The sequence below is a fragment of the Pan paniscus genome, chromosome 16, assembly GCF_029289425.2.
Source record: "Pan paniscus chromosome 16, NHGRI_mPanPan1-v2.0_pri, whole genome shotgun sequence".
NCBI classification, from domain to species: domain Eukaryota; kingdom Metazoa; phylum Chordata; class Mammalia; order Primates; family Hominidae; genus Pan; species Pan paniscus.
In genome coordinates, this window is record NC_073265.2 from 64398063 (window position 1) to 64417195 (window position 19133).

The 19133-nt window shown below is 51.4% G+C and overlaps 1 long non-coding RNA gene and 1 pseudogene across 2 annotated transcripts in view; both read right to left on the reverse strand.

The window, feature by feature from the left end:
- Nucleotides 1-19133, reverse strand: part of LOC100969703 (uncharacterized) — a 61088-nt gene that overhangs the window by 27758 nt on the left and 14197 nt on the right. Inside the window, exon 2 of one of the 2 annotated variants that reach the window (XR_008621027.2) lies at nt 9152-9264. The exons of the other annotated variant lie outside the window; for it this stretch is intronic. This is a non-coding gene — a long non-coding RNA (uncharacterized LOC100969703). The remainder of the gene's footprint in view (nt 1-9151; nt 9265-19133) is intronic. 2 annotated transcript variants of the gene reach the window in all.
- Nucleotides 9273-14728, reverse strand: LOC129393933 (large ribosomal subunit protein eL42-like; annotated as a pseudogene).

Sequence of the window (19133 nt, forward strand, 5' to 3'; positions counted from 1 at the left end):
AGCGGGATTACCATCTGGACAGAGCTGGGGGTATGCAGAGTGGGGCTGCTTGCATCAACAGGCTGTGGGGGCGTCTCGTCCTCTGCCCACATTTGCAGCCCTCTTCCCTGGTGAGACACCCCTTCCAGCAGCTGGCCCAGAGCATCTGGCCACTCCTGAGAAATGGAAACTATACCTTCCTGGACTGGGGCCAGCGTGGTTTGAGAAGCGCCCCTTTCAAATTCCCTTTGTCAGGAAGTTGATGCCTGGGCCATCACTCATTCATGTCAAGGGAATGATTATTCTTGATACATGGAAATATTTCTTAAGCCAAAAAGCTGTTGTTCTAGATTTACTAAAACTAGGTCAATAATTTGGCTTCAATCCCCAGGACAAATATCAGTATGGAGAAAACTTTTACAGTTGTGGGTATTCTCTAGACCAACGAATGCAACCAATTATACATTGCACAGATGGGCAGTGAATTGAGTGTTTCAAAATGTTATCTTTCACCTGTTTAGAAACAAAAGATCAATTTTTGGAAAGTATTTCTCAAAAAGAGAAAAGCGGCACCATGCAGATATAAAAATGGAAGCAATGGTGCAGATGGTGGATGATAAATTTTTGTAACAAAGGCTGTATTTTTTTGTTTGACAAGTTTTTGCCAAGTTGCGTGCATGCTTCCCCAAAGTAGGGGAGATTTCTGAGGAGGGAGGTGAGTCTCCTGGCCTTTACTTCCCTCAAGGCACCCAGGTTTCTCTAATGTGGGGACTAAAAGACTAAAGTTCCTAAGGAATGATCCTGCTGGGCCATTCTTTTTTTTTTTTTTTTTTTTTTTTTGAGATGGAGTCTCACTCTGTCACCCAGGCTGGAGTGCAGTGGTGCAATCTCGGCTCACTGCAACCTCTGCCTCCCGGGTTCAAGCAATTCTCCTGCCTTAGCCTCCTGAGTAGCTGGAATTATAGGTGCATGCCATGATGCCTGGCTAATTTTTGTATTTTTAGTAGAGACAGGGTTTCACCATGTTGATCAGGCTGGTCTCGATCTCCTGACCTCAGCTGATTCACCCGCCTCGGCCTCCCAAAGTGCTGGGATTACAGGCGTGTGCCACCATGCCCAGCCAACCTGCCCGCCCATTCTTATCTCACTTGGATAACACATATAGTAAGGCCCCCTTCAGTGCAGCCCACAGACAGAGCCCTGCACTTGGAAGGGCCCAACCAAGCTTGGTTGAATGCACTAGGACCAAGCAGTACTTTGAAATTCTTCGTAATTTAACTTTGAATTTGTCTTTTTTTTTTTTTTTTTTTTTGAGACAGAGTCTTGCTCTGTCACCCAGGCTGGAGTGCAGTGGCGCAATCTTGGCTCACTGCAACCTCTGCCTCCTGGGTTCAAACGATTATCCTGCCTCAGCCTCTGAGTAGCTGGAGCTGGGATTACAGGCACGTGCCACCATGCCCGGCTAATTTTTGTATTTTCAGTAGAAACGGGGTTTCACCATCTTGGCCAGGCTGGTCTTGAACTCCTGACCTCAGGTGATCCACCTGTCTCGGCCTCCCAGAGTGCTGGGATTACAAGTGTAAGCCATCATGCCCGGCCAAATTTGTCTTTTGTAAGTGAAGTCCAATGGGGTCATGTAGCACGTGCTGAGGGCTTGGAACCTTGGCCTGAAGCATGGTCATGCCTCCTGCCACCTCCATGCTTCCCTGGAATGAGTTCTTGGCTATCCACTCCCTCAACCTCTGGTGCCCCAGTGCCACCCAGCCCCCTTGTCACCCCTGCCCTGTAACACTGCCACCCTTTGCTCCCTTGAGGGCCTGGGTGGGGGTGGGTGCGCCAGGGCCGAGTACATGCACCCCACAGTGTCAGAGCGGACAGGTGGTGGCCGTCCTGTCCCAGGCTGGCAGCAATATGCCATGTTCAGTGGGTGGCTTAGGGAGGGTGAGCCTCTCTCCACTCCCATCCCAGTCCCTAGTGCCTCCTGGCTATGAGGTTGGGACATAGTTGGGACTGTGGGCCTTTAGGAAGGGAAGATGCCTGCTTCTACTTCCCAATAAGTCTGGTGGCTGCTGGAAGGGGGAGCCTGGTAGTTACTAGGTTCCACATGTGCCACCTCCCCGATCTGTGAAGGTCCGCTCTTGCCCTGTGCGTGTCCCGAGCTGGAGGGAGTAAGAACATTAAGTGTAAATTACCAAAAAACGCAACACCATGACAGGTTGTGAGAGGCATCATGGAAAAAAGGGAAGACATTCCCCCATGCATTTTGAACAGGGAACCTGCAATTTCATTTTGTATTGGGCCCTGCAAATTATGTAGCAAATCCCACAGGCAGTGCTGTGTTGTGGCCTGCCAGCTCTCACTAGGTCACAGTTCACTTTCTGTGATGTCATGTTGGTAGCTTTGAAATGGCCATGGTGGGCCGGGCGCGGTAGCTCACGTCTATAATTCCAGCACTTTGGGAGGCCGAGGCTGGTGGATCATCTGATGTCAGGAGTTCGAGACCAGCCTGGCCAATGTGGCGAACCCGTCTCTACTAAAATACAAAAATTAGCTGGGTGTGGTGGTGGACGCTTGTAGTCCCAGCTACTCAGCAGGCTGAGGCAGGAGAATAGCTTGAACCCGGGAGGTTGAGGTTGGAGTAAGCCAAGATCTTGCCATTGCACTCCGGCCTAGGCAACAAGAGCAAAACTTGTCTCAAAAAAAAAAAAAAAAAGAAAAAAAGAAAAAAAGAAATGGCCATGGTGAGTATTAACAGCACGGAAATAGGGCAAACACTTCAAAACAGAACTTTTATTTTATTTTATTTTATTTTAGATGTAGCCTCACTCTATTGCCCAGGCTGGAGTGCAGTGGTGTGATCTCAGCTCACTGCAACCTCTGCCTCTCAGATTCAAGTGATTCTCCTATCTCAGCCTTTTGAGTAGCTAGGACTACAGGTGCGTGCCACCTTGAACACCCAGCTAATTTTTGTATTTTTAGTAGAGATGGGGTTTCACCATATTGGTCAGACTAGTCTCGAACTCCTGACCTCAGGTGATCCACCTGCCTCGGCCTCCCAGAATGCTGGGATTACAGGCATGAGCCACTGCGCCTGGCCTAGAACTTTAAAAAAATGTATGTAGAGCTGGTTTTTAACATTTACCAGCATAGCACTGTATAGAGTACCCAATAAAAGTCGGAAACTTCTTATCCTTGTTAATTTAATTGGTTAAATAGGGCAGGCCCAAACTTCTAGGAAGACAGTGCAGAGGCATGGAAGGAAGGCTAAGGAAGAAAACAGCTTAGTAAGTGCCAGGCACTGGTCCAAACCATTTCACCACCTTTTCAGGAATGAGGAAATAAGCTCAGAAAAGTAGTGGGACTCAACCAAAACCACACATCAGGCCAGCTACTGAGCTAATATTCGGACCCAATGTCCTAGCTCTTCTCACAGCAAAAGGAGAGGTTTTCTTTTTAAAACTAGAGATAGGGTCTCACTATGTTGCCCAGGTTGTTCTCAAACTCCTGGGCTTAAGCAATCCTCCTATCTTGGGCTCCCAAAGTGCTGGGATTACAGGCATGAGCCACCATGCCCAGAGAGGTTCTTTAGAGTCACATGTCTCTCTCTCTCTTCCTTTCCTTTCTTTCTTTTTTTTTTTTTTTTTTTGAAACGGAGTCTCACTCTGTTGCCCAGGCTGGAGTGCAATGGCACAATCTCGGCTCACTGGCAACCTCCACCTCCCAGGTTCAAGCAATTCTCCTGCCTCGCCCTCCCAAGTAGCTGGGACTATGACTATAGGCACATGCCACCACGCCTGGCTAATTTTTGTATTTTTAGTAGAGATGGGGTTTCACCACGTTGGCCAGGCTGGTCTCGAACTCCTGACCTCAGGTGATCCACCTGCCTCAGCCTCCCAAAGTGCACAGGGCCTAGCACAGGGTTCTGAACTCCAGGAATAAACTGGGGCTCAGAAGGAGTAGGCAGGAGGGGGGCTGGCGAAGGACCTAGAAGTTCCCACCCTGGGCTCTTGATCTCTTGCAGTAACTTCGCAGCCTGAGGCAGAAGCCTAGATGAATGAGAAGCAGGACAGAATGTTCCAGCAGCCACCAACTAGAGCAGAGACACAAATATTTACTAAGCCTAGGGGCCTCCCCAACATGCCGGCAGAGTTGGAGGGAACAAGTGTATGAGGCCTCTCTCTGTAACGGCAGGGAATACATGGCAGGGAGAAGCCCCATGGAGAGGTCTCCCCTGACTCCAGCCTATCCGTCACATTGGTATATGAGTCCCTCACACCCTCAAGTATGTAAAGCCAGTCACAAAGCACCTTCTCAGCCATGGGCAGCGTGGGGAGCTGATCTCCATCTTATAAATGAGGAAACTGAGGCCCACAGAGGGAAGATAACATACCCAAAGCCAGAGGGCTGGGAAATGCTAGAGTCTGCAGTGGAAGGCTGGACTGGAAATGCTGCCCCCAATACCAGTAGTCTCCAATCCTGCATCTGCCCAGCACACCCCCTCCCCAGGAACTTCTCTTGACCCTGGCTGGCCTCCTCCCTGACTGACCCCCAGACCCTCTTCTTTGGCGAGATCTTTTGCCCCCTTACTTCCTGCAGCTCCCGGGCTGTTCTCTTCCCAGGTTAACCTCCCCTTTCTTCTTTTTTTTGAGACAAGGTCTCACTCTGTCACCCAGACAGGAGTGCAGTGGCACGATCATGGCTCATTACAGCCTTGACCTCCAGGGCCCAAGCAATCCTCCCATGTCAGCCTCTCAGGTAGCTGGGACCACAGGCACGTGCCACATTTTTTATTTTTGGTAGAGATGGTGGTCTCACTATATTGCCCAAACTGGTCTGAAACAATCCCCTTCCCCAGCCTCCCAAAGTGCTGGGATTACAGGTGAGTGCTATCCCACCCAGCCCATCCCCTTTCTTCCTGTTTCCCACCTCAGAGAAGCCTTCTCACCTCACACCTCTCTCTCCAAATCGTGCCCCTCCTCCCTCATCTAGCTGAGGCCTGGCCTCTCATCCAGAAAGCCCTCCTGGACTGCTCCCAGTCACAGGGCTCTTGGGCTCTCAAGATTGCATGAAGTATGTTCATCTTGTACTGTCCATTAAAAAAAAAAGCGCATGAGAGACTAGCACACAGGGGTTTAGGTCCTAGTCGCAGCTGTCGCCAACTTCCTAGGGTGACCTCAGGCTCCCCTACTCTCTCTGAGCCTCAGCTCCCTCATCTGTAGGCAGCCTGCCTGCCTCACCAGGGAATGGAGAGTCTAGATGAGAAAACCCTGGCAGTGGGCACAGGTCACAGCTGTTGGGGTTTTTGCTGGCATCAGCATTGCACCCTCTAGATCTGTTCCCATCCATTACCATCTGGCCACACACTGCCTTGTTCTTGCTCTCCCCTAGGGGTGGGAGGCCTGTGTCTGGCTGGAGAGCCCAGTTCGAGAGGGTGCTGTGTGTGCAGGGAGCCCTGCTTTTCCCCACTGGCCCCAGTGAGCCAGGCCTTGGCTTGGGGCTGGAAAGAGCCCAGTACTGGGAATCGCTGCCCTAAGTGAGGAGCCCCAACCCCTAAGCAGTTCTGCCCTTCAGCCCTCCAGGGTGTTAAATTTGCCTAGCCAAGAGCAAACTCTCTTTCTCTGTGCCAGGAGTAGTAGAGCCCCTGGGAAATGCTGTTTTTGTCCCCTGAGGCAGACTTTTGGGGAGTCCAAAAAAGGGCTCCCCACGGTGCCGGCTATCACAGAACAGGAGACAGGAGCAGGAGACAGGCCGGGAAGATGCGGCGACTGGGGGACCGGATAGGAGGGCCCTTGTCCTGAGGCTGCGTAGGCATAGCAAGCTCCGGGATTTTACTTCGTTGGAATGTTCTTTTGAGCTACTTTGGGGGCCGTGACTGAGAGAGCTCGTGGGGGACTCAGGCCCTTTCAGAGTCACCCGTGTGGCTCGGCCACTGCGCCAGGTCTTGGAACATCTAAGGCAGAAACAGGACCAACACCCGCAAGCCTCCAACAGCCCCTGGGGCTCCGTCCAGCCGTTGGGGTGGAGGGGTTGGGGGGAGGTGCAGGGGCGGGCACTGTGGGGGGTGGGGCGGGGCCGGTGGCCGCGACTCCACCCCGCGCCCCTAGTCGAGTAAACAAGCCACGGGCGGCGCCTGGGGGCCGCTCCTGCAAGCCGGGGCGCTGGGTTACATCACGGTTCCCTGGAGACTCCCGCCCCAGCGGCCGGGTCCCTGAGGCCCGCGCCCGCCCGCCGCCTGTGTCCGAGAAGCAGAGAGCTGGCAAGGGCCCGCCAGGGCGGGAAGGCTCCCACGTTTTCTCCGGAGGCCCCTGGGACTTTGTTGCAATTGGGTTCAGCCCGCGCATGGGCTGAACGTGGACGCGCGGGAACCGCGCCTCGGTTTCCCCATCTGTGAAACCTGGAGGCTGTATTAGGATTCTGTGCCTCCTATTAGGATTCAGCTGGGGGAAGGAGAGCGGCAGCCAGGGCCAGGGCCAGTCCCAGGCAGGCTGTGACTGGAGCCGGGCTTTCTACGTTAGGGTTTTGGTGGGTACCCGCTCAGCCACGTGCCAGAATGCACCCTCCCTCTGAGGGGACATGGAGACCACTCGCTGGGCCAAGGCACAGCAAGGACGACCTTGTATCCTAGCATTCTCCTGTCCCCACTTGCTGCTGGACACGGACCCTCTAGGTAAAATTCAACAATGGTTCCTGCCAGCCACCCTCACGGCGGGTTTGTGCCAGTGCTTTGGGAAAGATGTTGGGTTGCCCACTTAGGCGGGAGGGAGATTTCTGCTCAACATCAACAACTCAATCTACCACGGAGCCTGAGCCACTGGTCTGGAGGAAGCTGCGGGGGAGGCAGGGGTCGTGGGCACCCAGCTTGGGAGACACTCAAGCAGAGTACGGGCTAGGCACGGGGAAGAAGGTGGCAGAGGGCATGCTTGCCAGCGTCTCCAGGAGCTGTCCTGCCCTGGGGTTCCATTATTTAATGATTCTGCACCTGCACCATCTGATAAGGTAGCCGCATATGACTGTTGAGCACTTGAAATGTGTGGGAACCCACTAGGAGCCCCAGAGTTGGCATAAATATTATTTTAAGCTGAAGACATTTGAGATTCAACAGATGCAGAAAAAAGCCTCCTAGGAGCTTCCTTTATCTGACAAAAAGCAGTAACTTCTGGGAAGTAAGTCTACCATAAACTCTGTCATAGGGGTAGTTTCATGGCCCCAAGAAGACAGAGCGACCATTCATACCTATATAGACAAATATTTCACAAACTTTATCACCTGTCGGTTCTCTTAAAACCCCATTTGTCTTTGCTAAAGAAACCTATTTGTTTTTCCCACAGAAGCCCTTTCTTTCCCCTCCCTTTGCCCTACTAAGTTAGGTATATAAGCCTTCAACTCGATTTAACCAGCCAGCTACGTCCTTTGTTGGTACGGTATGCAGACATAATAAACTTCTTCTCCTGTTAATCTGTCTTTTGTCAGTTTAATTTGAAAGCTGCAATCACAGAACAAGAGAGTGTAGAGGAAAAGTTTTTTCCTCTCCTGCAGGGGCTAGTACACATTGATATGGGCGGTAAGTGTAACATATACACAGGATTTAGGAGACTTAGCATGAAACAAAAGAATGTGAAATATCTTAATAATTTTGTATATGATTAAATATTGAAATGGTAACACAGGGTTCCATTAGATAAATTGGGTTCTCTTAAATATATTGCTAAAATTGATTTCATCTGTTTCTCCTTACTGTCTGCTAGAAAATTTCAGATAACATATGGCTCCTATTTTATTTCCATTGAATAGCATTGCTAAATGTCAGGTGACCTTGTGTCTTTGGGTTGGCTTTTCCCAAGCAACACCACCACATCTCTATTAACTGAATGCTCTTGTGTCGAGTCCTGAGCAGCGTGGGCAGTGGGGAGTGGAAGAGGAGGGGGCGCAGTGCCAGCCCTTGGGGAGCTGCCAAGCCCCTCTTGGCTTCCAACTTGGTCTGGCCACATCCTCCTGCAGTCCTGCTTCCCCTCCTCCACAGGACAGTCAGGCCAGCAGAAAGCTGGGCAGAGGGTTCTGGGGCTGGCCAGGGCTCTGAGAACTCAAGGAGGGAGCTCTGTGTGGGCCAAGGATTCAGAAGACAGTGTGGCCAGCAGCCAGGAACTATGACTGCACCGAGTGCTGTTCCCATGCCCAGGACCAAGATGCATCCCGGGCCTCACTGCCGAGCACCTCCCGGCTTAGTGGCCACAGAGTCCTCTTCCTGCTCTGCCAAGCACCATCTGGCTGTGGTGGAACAGGCTCCCCTGCTCTCCCATCCTCTCTGCCATCTCCCATTCCCTAGGCCTTGCTGGATTAAAACATTTTCCTGATAATCATTCAGGGATATAGGCTGAGGTCTGAGAAAGTAAGCTACCCTAAGGCCCCTGAAAAAATAAAACAAAATAACAAACTGTAGGTGGTATTTCTGATGAACAGCCCACACCTGGCAATTTAGAGGGATGGTCCCGGTTGGTGTGACCCAGGTTTAACCCCTGCAGCTGATATGAATGTGACAGCTTTACAGCCCTGTAAAGCTAACCAGACCTGTACATAGTTAAACAACCTTATCTAACATTCCTCCTCCTTCTCCTATATAAACTTGCTCATAACAGCCAACACTCACATCATGCTTATTGTGTGCTAGGCACTGCTTTGGGGATCTTACATGCTTTTTTGTGTGTGTGTGTGTTTTTTTTTTTTTTTTGAGACGGAGTCTCGCTCTGTCCCCCAGGCTGGAGTGCAGTGGCCCGATCTCGGCTCACTGCAAGCTCCACCTCCCAGGTTCACGCCATTGTCCTGCCTCAGCCTCCCAAGTAGCTGGGACTACAGGCGCCCGCCACCACGCCTGGCTAATTTTTTGTATTTTTAGTAGAGAGGGGGTTTCACCGTGTTAGCCAGGATGGTCTCCATCTCCTGACCTCGTGATCTGCCCGTCTCGGCCTCCCAAAGTGCTGGGATTACAGGCATGAGCCACCGTGCCTGGCCGGGATCTTACATGTATTAATTCATTTAAGGCTGGGTGCGGTGCCTCACGTCTGTAATCCCAGCTACTCAGGAGGCTGAGGACGGAAGAATTGCTTAAACCCAGGAGTTTGAGACCAGCCTGGGCAACATAATGAGACCCTGTCTCTACAAAACATAAAACATTTACCTGGGTGTGGTTGAGTGCATCTGTAATCCCAGCTACTTGGGAGGCTGAGGTGGGAGGATCTTTTGAAGCTGGGAGTTTAAGACCAGCCTGGGCAACACAGCAAGACACTCCCCCTACAAAAATTAAAATTAAAATTAATACATGTAGTTTGGATTAAATTGGATTTCAGGCACAACAAAACCGTGAAGTGAGTGCTATTATTATCTGCTGTTCACAAGTGAGAAGCTGAGGCACGGAGAGGTTAAGTAAACTTGCTCAAGGTCACACAGCTACAAAGAGGCAAAACCAGGATTGCAACCCAGGCCATCTGGCTGAGTATCCGTGCTCCAAATCACTGCATGACACAGCTTTTCCCGCAATGCTGGAGGACTCGATTGTGTTTTGTTTTCCTAAACTTGTTCCCTTTTGTTTTCCTAAACTTGTTCCCAACTTATGATAAACCTGTGACAGGTGTTCATGATCCAAAATGTGTCTGAGATTGGCTTTAACAAATTAAACATGAGATGGGAAAGTGACCAAATGCATGAGGAAGAAGAAAAAAATTCCAGAAGAATAAATCTTTCTACCATCCTTTGTCCATGTGTCTGTGTGGGTGGACAAGGGAATACTGTGTAAGAATGGTTGCAGCTTGTTCAAAGATAAACTGTAGTTGAAAGTTGCAGTCTGCATTGATAGTTGCCCCTAGTTTAGCAAGCTGCCTGAGTGGGCTCCGAAATGGAGACATATCTGATTTGCAGAGGCAGGGCAGGAGGGCTAAATTGCCACAAATAAGAATAAAAGAACAGGCGTTTCAAACAGGAATGGGGGTGGGTAGAAACCCAAGAAGGCGTCAGCAAGCTGTGACCTGAGTGGGGTGTAGCAGCACAGGAAACAGCTCTGATGGGTTTTCAAACAAGGACGGCTACTGTTTAATCGTCCCCGTTGCTTGTGCTGAGCTGCGATGTCATTCTTCTCAATCTCCTGACCTTTGGTCAAAGCCTGACATCAACCCTGCTTTATGACCATCCGTGCTGAGACAGTCAGTGCTAAGGGGTGAGGGGGCATGAAGCCTGGGGAGGACCGGGCCTGGAGGCCATGAGCACTGGGCAAGTTGCTGAGTGGGGAGTTGGCCTGGAGAAACATAAGCCCCTTTGCCATCCTCAGAGTCACTAGGGGCGCCGGATTCCTGCCAGGCACAGGATGTCCAGCCAGAGTAGCATCTAGCTCCTGAAATCCAGCACATGCTCTCCTCCCAAGTCAGGTGTCCTGGCCCAGGGCTCTGTCTGCAGAGAGTGGTGCCTTTGGGCTGGCAGTGGTCCTGCCTGGATCCTCTGCTGAAAGCTAAGGACCTTGGGTCCCAGGCACAGGGCAGGCCCTGGGCTACTGCTCTAGACTTCCTGAGTCAGAGAAAGCCCCGCTGGACCTCCCAAGGCCTCATCCTGGCACCTGAGTCAGCCTCCTCCCTCTTTCTGAGCCACCCTCGGCTGACCTCCCCCAGCCAGCCTGCCTCTAAAAGTGGGGCTTCATAGGGACATTGTAATGGGGGAGCAGACTCCAGATCTAGTTCATTTATTTATCCATCCTTTCCTGTTGTTTATATTGACCTGTATGCCAGATACATAGGTTTTCTTTTTCTTTTTTTCATTGCACTCAGGCTGGAGTGCAATGTCATGATCTTGGCTCACTGCAACCTCCGCCTCCTGGATTCAAGAGATTCTCCTGCCTCAGCCTCCTGAGTAGTTGGGATTACAGGCACCTGCCACCACACCCAGCTAATTTTTGTATTTTTAGTAGAGAGGGGGTTTCACCATGTTGGTCAGGCTGGTCTCAATCTCCTGACCTCAGGTGATCCACTCACCTTGGCCTCCCAAAGTGCTGAGATTATAGGTACGAACCACTGCACCCGACTGATACATAGGTTTTCTAATTTAGTCCTACAATGCACCATTATAGGTTGTGTTTTTGTTTTTTTGAGACAGGGTCTTGCCATGTCGCTTAGACTGGAGTGCAGTAGCATGATCACAGCTCACTGCAGCCTTGACCTCCCAGGCTCAAGTGATCCTCCAACCTCAGCCTCCTGAATAGCTGGGACCATAGGTGTGTGCCACCGCACCCAGGTAATTTTTAAAATTTTTGTACAGATAGGGTCTCACTATATTGCCCGGGCTGGTCTCAAACTCCTGGGCTCAAGAAGTCCTCCTGTCTCCCAAAGTGCTGGAATTATAGGCATGAACCACTGCACCTGAATGGTATTTTTATTCTTTTCTTTTTTTTTTTTTGAGACAGAGTCTTGCTCTGTCGCCCAGGTTGGAGTGCAGTGGCATGATCTCGGCTCACTGCAACCTCTACCTCCTGGGTTCACGCCATTCTCTTGCCTCAGCCTCCGGAGTAGCTGGGACTACAGGCGCCCGCAACCACGCCCGGCTAATTTTTTTCTATTTTTTTCTAGTAGAGACGGGGTTTCACCATGTTAGCCAGGATGGTCTTGATCTCCTGACCTCGTGATCCACCCGCCTCAGCCTCCCAAAGTGCTGGGATTACAGGCGTGAGCCACCGCGCCCAGCCGGCATTTTTATTCTTTTTTTTTTTTTTTTTTTTTGAGACGGAGTCTGGCTCTGTCGCCCAGGCTGGAGTGCAGTGGCGCAATCTCGGCTCACTGCAAGCTCTGCCTCCCAGGTTCACGCCATTCTCCTGCCTCAGGCTCCCGAGTAGCTGGGACTACAGGCACCCGCCACTACGCCCGGCTAATTTTTTGTATTTTTAGTAGAGACGGGGTTTCACCGTGTTAGCCAGGATGGTCTCGATCTCCTGACCTCGTGATCCGCCCGCCTTGGCCTCCCAGAGTGCTGGGATTACAGGCGTGAGCCACCGCGCCCGGCAGCATTGTTATTCTTAAATTACAGATGAGGAAACTGAGGGGCCAGGGGTAGCTGGGACACAAGTCCTGTCTGAATTGTGCTGGTCTTCCAGCTTGGTGGGGTGGGATGGAGGCAGCCTGGGCTGGGGACCTGAAAGCAGAAGAGGGGATGAAGGGAACTGGGTAGGCTTGTGGACCACAGGCCCACATGGGAGCCACACCCTGGCAAGAGAGGGGATTGTGAAAGAGAAGGCAGGTGGGGTTCAGGACAAAGATGGGAAAATGGGGGCAGGGAGCAAGAGACCCTCCAGGCCTTGCAGATGCAGGAGTTGAGCAGGTAGAGGATAGATGGGGTGGAAGGGAGGTGGGTGCCCAACAGGGATGACCCTGCAGGTGAGGTCCCAGGCAGTAAGCGATGAAACTACTTTGAGTGGGGGCAGCCCACCCAATACCTCCTCCTCTGGGCTAAAGAGGAGGGAGGGGAACTAGCTGGGCTATCTGTGCATTCAGCCATCCCTAGGGGCTGTCCAGGGGCACTTGTCCCCAGAGAGGAAGGCCAGCTCTGTCCTTGGAGGATGAGAGTGAGTAAGCAGACAAGCACCGTGCTAGTTGCGTTTCATTCAAGATCTTCCCACCACACCCAGTAAGAAAGGCATGACACTAGGAGTTTGAAACCAGCCTGGGCAACAGAGCGAGACCTTGTCTCTTCAAAAAATTTTTAAAAATTAGCCAGGTGTGGTGGCACATGCCTATAGTTTCTTTTTTTTTTTTTTTCGAGACGGAGTCTCGCTCTGTCACCCAGGCTGGAATGCAGTGGCGCGATCTTGGCTCACTGCAAGGTCTGCCTCTAGGGTTCACGCCATTCTTCCACTTCAGCCTCCCGAGTAGCTGGGACTACAGGCACCCGCCACCACGGCTGGCTAATTTTTTGTATTTTTAGTAGAGACGGGGTTTCACCATGTTAGCCAGGATGGTCTCGATCTCCTGACCTCGTGATCTGCCCACCTCGGCCTCCCAAAGTGCTGGGATTACAGGCGTAAGCCACCGCGCCTGGCCAATGCCTATAGTTTCAGTTACTTGGGAGGCTGAAGTGGGAGGATCACTTGAGCCCAGGAGTTCAAGGCTGCAGTGAGCCATGGTGGCACCACCACCTCCAGCCTGGGTGACAGAATGAGACCCTGTCTCTAAAGAAAAAAAAAAGGCATGACAGCCCCATTTTAGAGATGAGAAAACTTTGGCCAGCCATGTCCAATGGCCTGCCTGAGGTCACAGAGTTAGGCTGGAGTGCAGCCAGGATGCAAACTTGCCTTTGCTAGTCTGGTGAAAGAGCTAGGTATAAATAGAAACCCCAAAGCAGTGGGTGCCAGGCACAGGACTGGAGGCTATGAGGGGAGCAGGGGTGACTGAATACCCCCACCCCAATACTACCCCCAAGGCATCTGCTTATTCTGGACCCAGAAGGAGAGGCTGGGGGCATTTCTAGGTATCCTGTGGATACCACAGAGGTTATGCACACTCTGGCATAGTAAGCCAGGCAGAGTAGTCTGAGGGAAGGGAGTGGGGATGGGGGAGGGGGTAGAAGAGAAGGTAGGGAAGGAAGTGGGAGGAGGGACTGAGGGGGAGATGGAGAAAGGGCGGGGGAAGGAGGGAAGGGAGGGAGGGAGGGAGAGGGGGAGGGGAAGGGAGGAAGAGGGGGAGGGGGAGGGAGGGAAGTAAGAAAGGAAGGAAAGGGGGAGGGAGGGAAAGAAGGAAGTGGGGAGGGAGGGAGGGAGGGAGGGAAGGTTGGTTGCCGGCCATGGTTGCACGTGTGTGCCTGGCTGGTTCTGTGTCCCTCTGTGTGTGTGCATGCATGTGTTCGCATGTGCATGTGTACATGAGTGCAACAGTTTTTTCTCCTTGGTCCTCTAAGCTCCTGTGAGTCCTGCTGGGCCAGGAAGTCTCCATTTGGGGCATGGCATTGGGATCCCAGTCAATAGCCCTAGACTTGTCCACTGGCATTGGGGGTGGGCAGGAGGGTTGGACAGGCAATGGGGAGGGGTAGGAGCCGTGAAGCCTTCAGGCTTGGGGTGGCTGGGAGGGGCAGTGAATGCCCCAGGCAGGCCTATACTCTGGGGGGCTTTCTTGGTTGTTCCAGGCCAGACAGTCCCCAACACGCATGTGTATTCCAGGCTGCACGGACCAGCTGGGATCCTTCCCCACCCCTTAGGCTTACTTTCTCCAGAAGCACTGGGCATTGCTGTGCCCATTCTACACTGGGTTCTTCATATTCACAGTCAGTTGATCTGCCTGATTATCCCTTGATGTGGTTAATGGTTATCCTCATTTTTTTTTTTAAAGAATATCACTGTATTTATTTTCCTACAGGTAATTTTTCTATGGCTTCAGCATTTTCTCTTCAAATCAAAAGAAAAATTTCCCAAAGTTTAGAACTGGATCACTTGGCCCTTTCTCTTATCTCCTTCCAGTTCAAAATGCTTGCATCTCTTAATGGCCAGCATCCTCTTGGATCTGCAGTTAGGCTCAACACATTCCAGCCTTAGCACAACCTTCTTTGTGGTCTTAGCCTTCTTCCAGAAAATTGGCTTTGTCTGCCCACCATGGCTACTCTGCTTCCGATCATAGCACCTCTTTCCCTGGGCATACAAGGAATCCTTGCTCTTCTTATACTGTGTCACTTTGTGAGGCTGATGCTTGCCACACTTCTTACAGAAGGCTCTTCAGGTTTTAGGTACATTGACCATCTTTGCAGCACGGCTGTTCTGTCTATATGATGAAAACAAGAAACGGCGTCTGAGACCCTTACCTTGCACAGCTCTCCCCTAACAGGAAAGGGCCCTCTTTTTTTTTTTTTTTTTTGAGACAGTCTCCCTCTGTTACCCGGGCTGGAGTGCAGTGGCACAATCTCAGCTCACTGCAACCTCCACCTCCTGGCTTCAAATGATTCTCCTGCCTTAGCCTCCAGAGTAGCTGGGACTACAGGCACGCACCATCATGCCCTGCTAAGTTTTATATTTTTAGTAGAGACGGGCACTCCATGTTGGCCAGGCTGGTCTCGAACTCCTACCTCAGGTAATCCACCCACCTTGGCCTCCCAAAGTGCTAGGATTACAGGTGTGAGCCACCACGCCCGGCCATCCTCATTTTTTTTTTTTTTTGAGACAGTGTCTTGCTCTGTTGCCCTAGCTGGAGTACAGTGGTGTGATCATGGCTCACTGCAGCCTTGACTTCCTGGGCTCAATGATCCTCCCATCTCAGTCTCCTGAGCTGGGACCACAGGCACATGCCACTACCATGCCCAGTTAATTTTTTTTTTTTTTTTTTTTGCCAGGGGGAGATGGGGGTCTTGCTATGTTGCCTAGGCTGGCCTTGAACTCCTAGGCTCAAGCAATCCTTCCACCTCGGCCTCCCAAAGTGCTAGGATTACAGGCGAAAGCCATCTTGCCTGGCCTTATCCTTTTTTTTTTTTTTTTTTTTTTTTGAGACGGAGTCTTGCTCTGTCGCCCAGGCTGGAGTGCAGTAGTGCAATCTTGGCTCTCCACAAGCTCTGCCTCCCGAGTTCACGCCATTCTCCTGCCTCAGCCTACCAAGTAGCTGGGACTACAGGCGCGAGCCAACACACCCGGCTAATTTTTTGTATTTTTAGTAGAGACGGGGTTTCACTGTGTTAGCCAGGATGGTCTCCATCTCCTGACCTCGCCTGATCTGCCTGCCTCGGCCTCCCAAAGTGCTAGGATTACAGGGGTGAGCCACCGTGCCTGGCCCTCATTTTTTATATCTGTGTAAACTGAGCCCCAGAGAGATGAAGTGACTTGCCTATGGCAGCACAGCTAAGAAGTAGCAGAAGCAGGATTTGAACCCAGGAAGACAGGGCACCAATCTCAGCCCCCAGTCCCTTCAGCATAGAGTGAGGGTCCCCTGCCTTCTACTCCACCCTACCCTCCCAGCCTCAGGAGCACATTCACAAGTACAGGTTGGGCCCCTCTTCTGTTCTGTGAGGCCTGTATCAATTTGTCATGGGGTGGAGAGCCCAGCTCCCTGGTGGAATCACATCAGGTCATAGTGACAGAGTCCCGGCTCCCCAGGGACTGACTCCCAGCCACAGCACTGGGAGCTGGGATAGCACTCTACCCCACTGAACCTGCAGCACAGGGCCAGCCAGTCATGGAGCCCCTCAAATCCATTGGTGCACTGGGGGCCAGAGGGCTTGCAGGAGTGGATGAGAGGTGGCTCAGCCTTCAGTAGGCCCTGGCTGAGAAATAAAGAGGCTGTTCATAAGCGCAGATGTGGTTCTGGTCGGCTGGGCCCCAGGGATCCTGAGCAGGCCTTTCTTGTCTGAACCCAGATCTACTTCTTGGGTTTGTCAGCATTCCCTACCACCACCCTCAGCCCCACAGCCTGGCCGAGCAGTGGGCGCAGTCTCTCAACTTGCCCTGAATGCCTTCGCAGGCCTCTTGCCTTCAGGAGTTGCATGCTGCACCTTCTGGAAACAAACAGGGACCATGATACCAGGTGGGGCTAGGCTGCCACTCCTGCCCTCCCACTGGCTGCAGTCAGATGTCAGCACACGGCGCTGGGGGTGTGGGTCACAGGAAGGCCCTGTGGGCCTCTGGAAGGTTCTGCTCAGAAGAAACATCATGGGCAAGGAGGTCTGTGCAGGGGCTGCAGGGCCTGCAGTCACCCCTCCGATTGCCTGTTACAGATGGGGAGCTGTGGAGGTTTCTGTGTCCCTTCCTTTTAACTGAACAACCCCAGCTGGACACAGTGGCTCACACCTGTAATCCCAGTACTTTGGGAGGCCGAGGCGGGTGGATCACCTGAGATCAGGAGTTCGAGGCAAGCCTGACCAATATGGTGAAACCCTGTCTCTACTAAAAATACAAAAAAATTAGCCGGGCAGCTACTTGGGAGGCTGAGACAGGAGAATTGCTTGAACCTGGGAGACAAAGGTTGCAGTGAGCCGAGATCTCACCACTGCACTCCAAGATGGGAGACAGAGTGAGACTCTCTCTCAAAAAAAAAAAAAAAAAATTTGAACAACCCCTTTCCAGGCCTTTTGTCCCCATTAGGAGTGTCCTGTTGTGGTCCCTGGCTACTGCCCCAGACTTAGGAATGGGGACAGAACTGGGCCTGGGAGCTGGGATTAGAATGGGCTGGGATTGGGATGAAGATGGGCTAGTCTGGGCTGGGCAGAGCTTGGGATGGGGGTGGGAGGCTTGAAAGCAGAGGGCTTTACTGGAATGACTGTTTATCCCCTGCCCACTCTGCATTGAGCCTGTCAACCTGAATGATGAGATTCAGGCAATATGATTAAATACTGAGTTTATTGGAGTGCAAAGTTTGAGGAAGGCACAGTCTCCAAAAAAATGGGGTCCAAGGTGCTCTGAAGTAGAGAGATTTGAGGATCATTTATATAGGCAAGGATGTAAACAGGATTACATCATTTTTCATACATAGTTACAGCAATTGATTGGTTAAAGGCAGTGTTTCTTTTTTGGGAAAAGTATATTTGACATTCCACATAAGGATGTAATAGTTAAGGGGTCTTTCATCTCAGTCAAGAGGTCTTCTATCTTAGGGCCATCTGGTCTAAGCCAGGAACAAGGAAGGAAATTAATTTATAACAAAAGTTCAGTAATTAAGAGGTCAAGTTCTGTGACTCAGTCTCCAAAGGCAACCTTCCTCAGAGCCTAGTAACTGTTATTTTTGTTCTTGTTGTTTTGTTTGTTTTGTTTTTGTTTTTGAGACAAGGTCTTGCTCTGTCTCCCAGGCTGGGGTGCAGTGGCGCAATCACAGCTCACTGAAACCCCGACCTCCTGGGCTGGGCTCAAGCAATCCTCCCACCTCAGCCTCCTGAGTAGCTGGAACTACAGGTGTGCATCATCACCCCTGGCTTTTTTTTTTTTCTTTCTTTTTTTGGTATAGAGAAGGTCACATTATGTTACCCAGGCTGGTCTCAAACTCCTGGGCCTGAGCAATCCTCTAGGTTTGGTCTCCCAAAGTGCTAGGATTATAGGTGTGAGCCACTGCACCTGGCCCCTAATAACTTTTAGAAGCCCTAAACAGATGATCCAGTTCCTTTCACAAGCCTGTGGAAAAATGGCAGACTGAGGAGGTGGTTTTGGCTCTCTGGCCTTCACAGAACTTCTTCCTAGAGAAGGGAAAGCAGACTTCAGCCCCACGTTGTTGGGAACAGGCCCCCAAATCTGGCCATAAACAGGCCCCAAAACTGGCCATAAACAAAATATCTGCAGCACTGTGACATGCTCATGACAGCCACGATGCCCATGTTGAAGGTTATTGTTTTACCGGAATGAGGGCAAGGAATACCTGGCCCACCCAGAGCGGAAAACCGCTTAAGGCATTACTGAACCACAAACAATAGCATGAGCGATCTGTGCCTTAAGGACACGCTCCTGCTGCAGATAACTAGCTAGACCCATCCCTTTGTTACAGCCCATCCCTTTGTTTCCCATATGGGATACTTTTAGTTAATCTATAATCTATAGAAACAATGCTTATCACTCGCTTGCTGTCAATAAATATGTGGGTAAATCTCTGTTCATGGCTCTCAGCTCTGAAGGCTGTGAGTCCCCTGATTTCCCACTCTGCACTCTATATTTTTGTGTGTGAGTCTTTAATTCCTCTAGCGCTGCTGGGTTAGGGTCTCCACGACCAAGCTGGTCTCAGCACCACATCTTCTCAGAGTCCTGCCTGCTTCCTAGGAATTGGCCTGAGGAAGGAGGAACACGGGTTCACTGAGGCTCACTGCCTGCCGGGACTGATCCAGTGGCATTAGAACACTGGGCACCTGACCCTACCACAAACCCGGGGGCACAATTCATCATCCCACAGTCAAAGACCCTGGAGCTCAGAGAGGTTAAGAAGCTTGCTTCAAGTCCCACAGCCAAGAGTGGCAAGTTGGGATCTGGGCCTGGATTAGGTGGCTGGTGCTGGTTTTGTCACCAGAGTATCCCTAAGAAGGCAATACTAATCCAAGCAAAGAGACACTAACAGGGGGTGTCAGCACCAGGAAAGTGATGCAGCAGTTTCCCAGCAGTGGGACTTTTCTGGAAGGAGCTGGAGGCCCATTCTGGGGTCAAATGCTGCTGCAGCCAAGCCTCCTCCACAGCTGCAGGGCATTTGCCT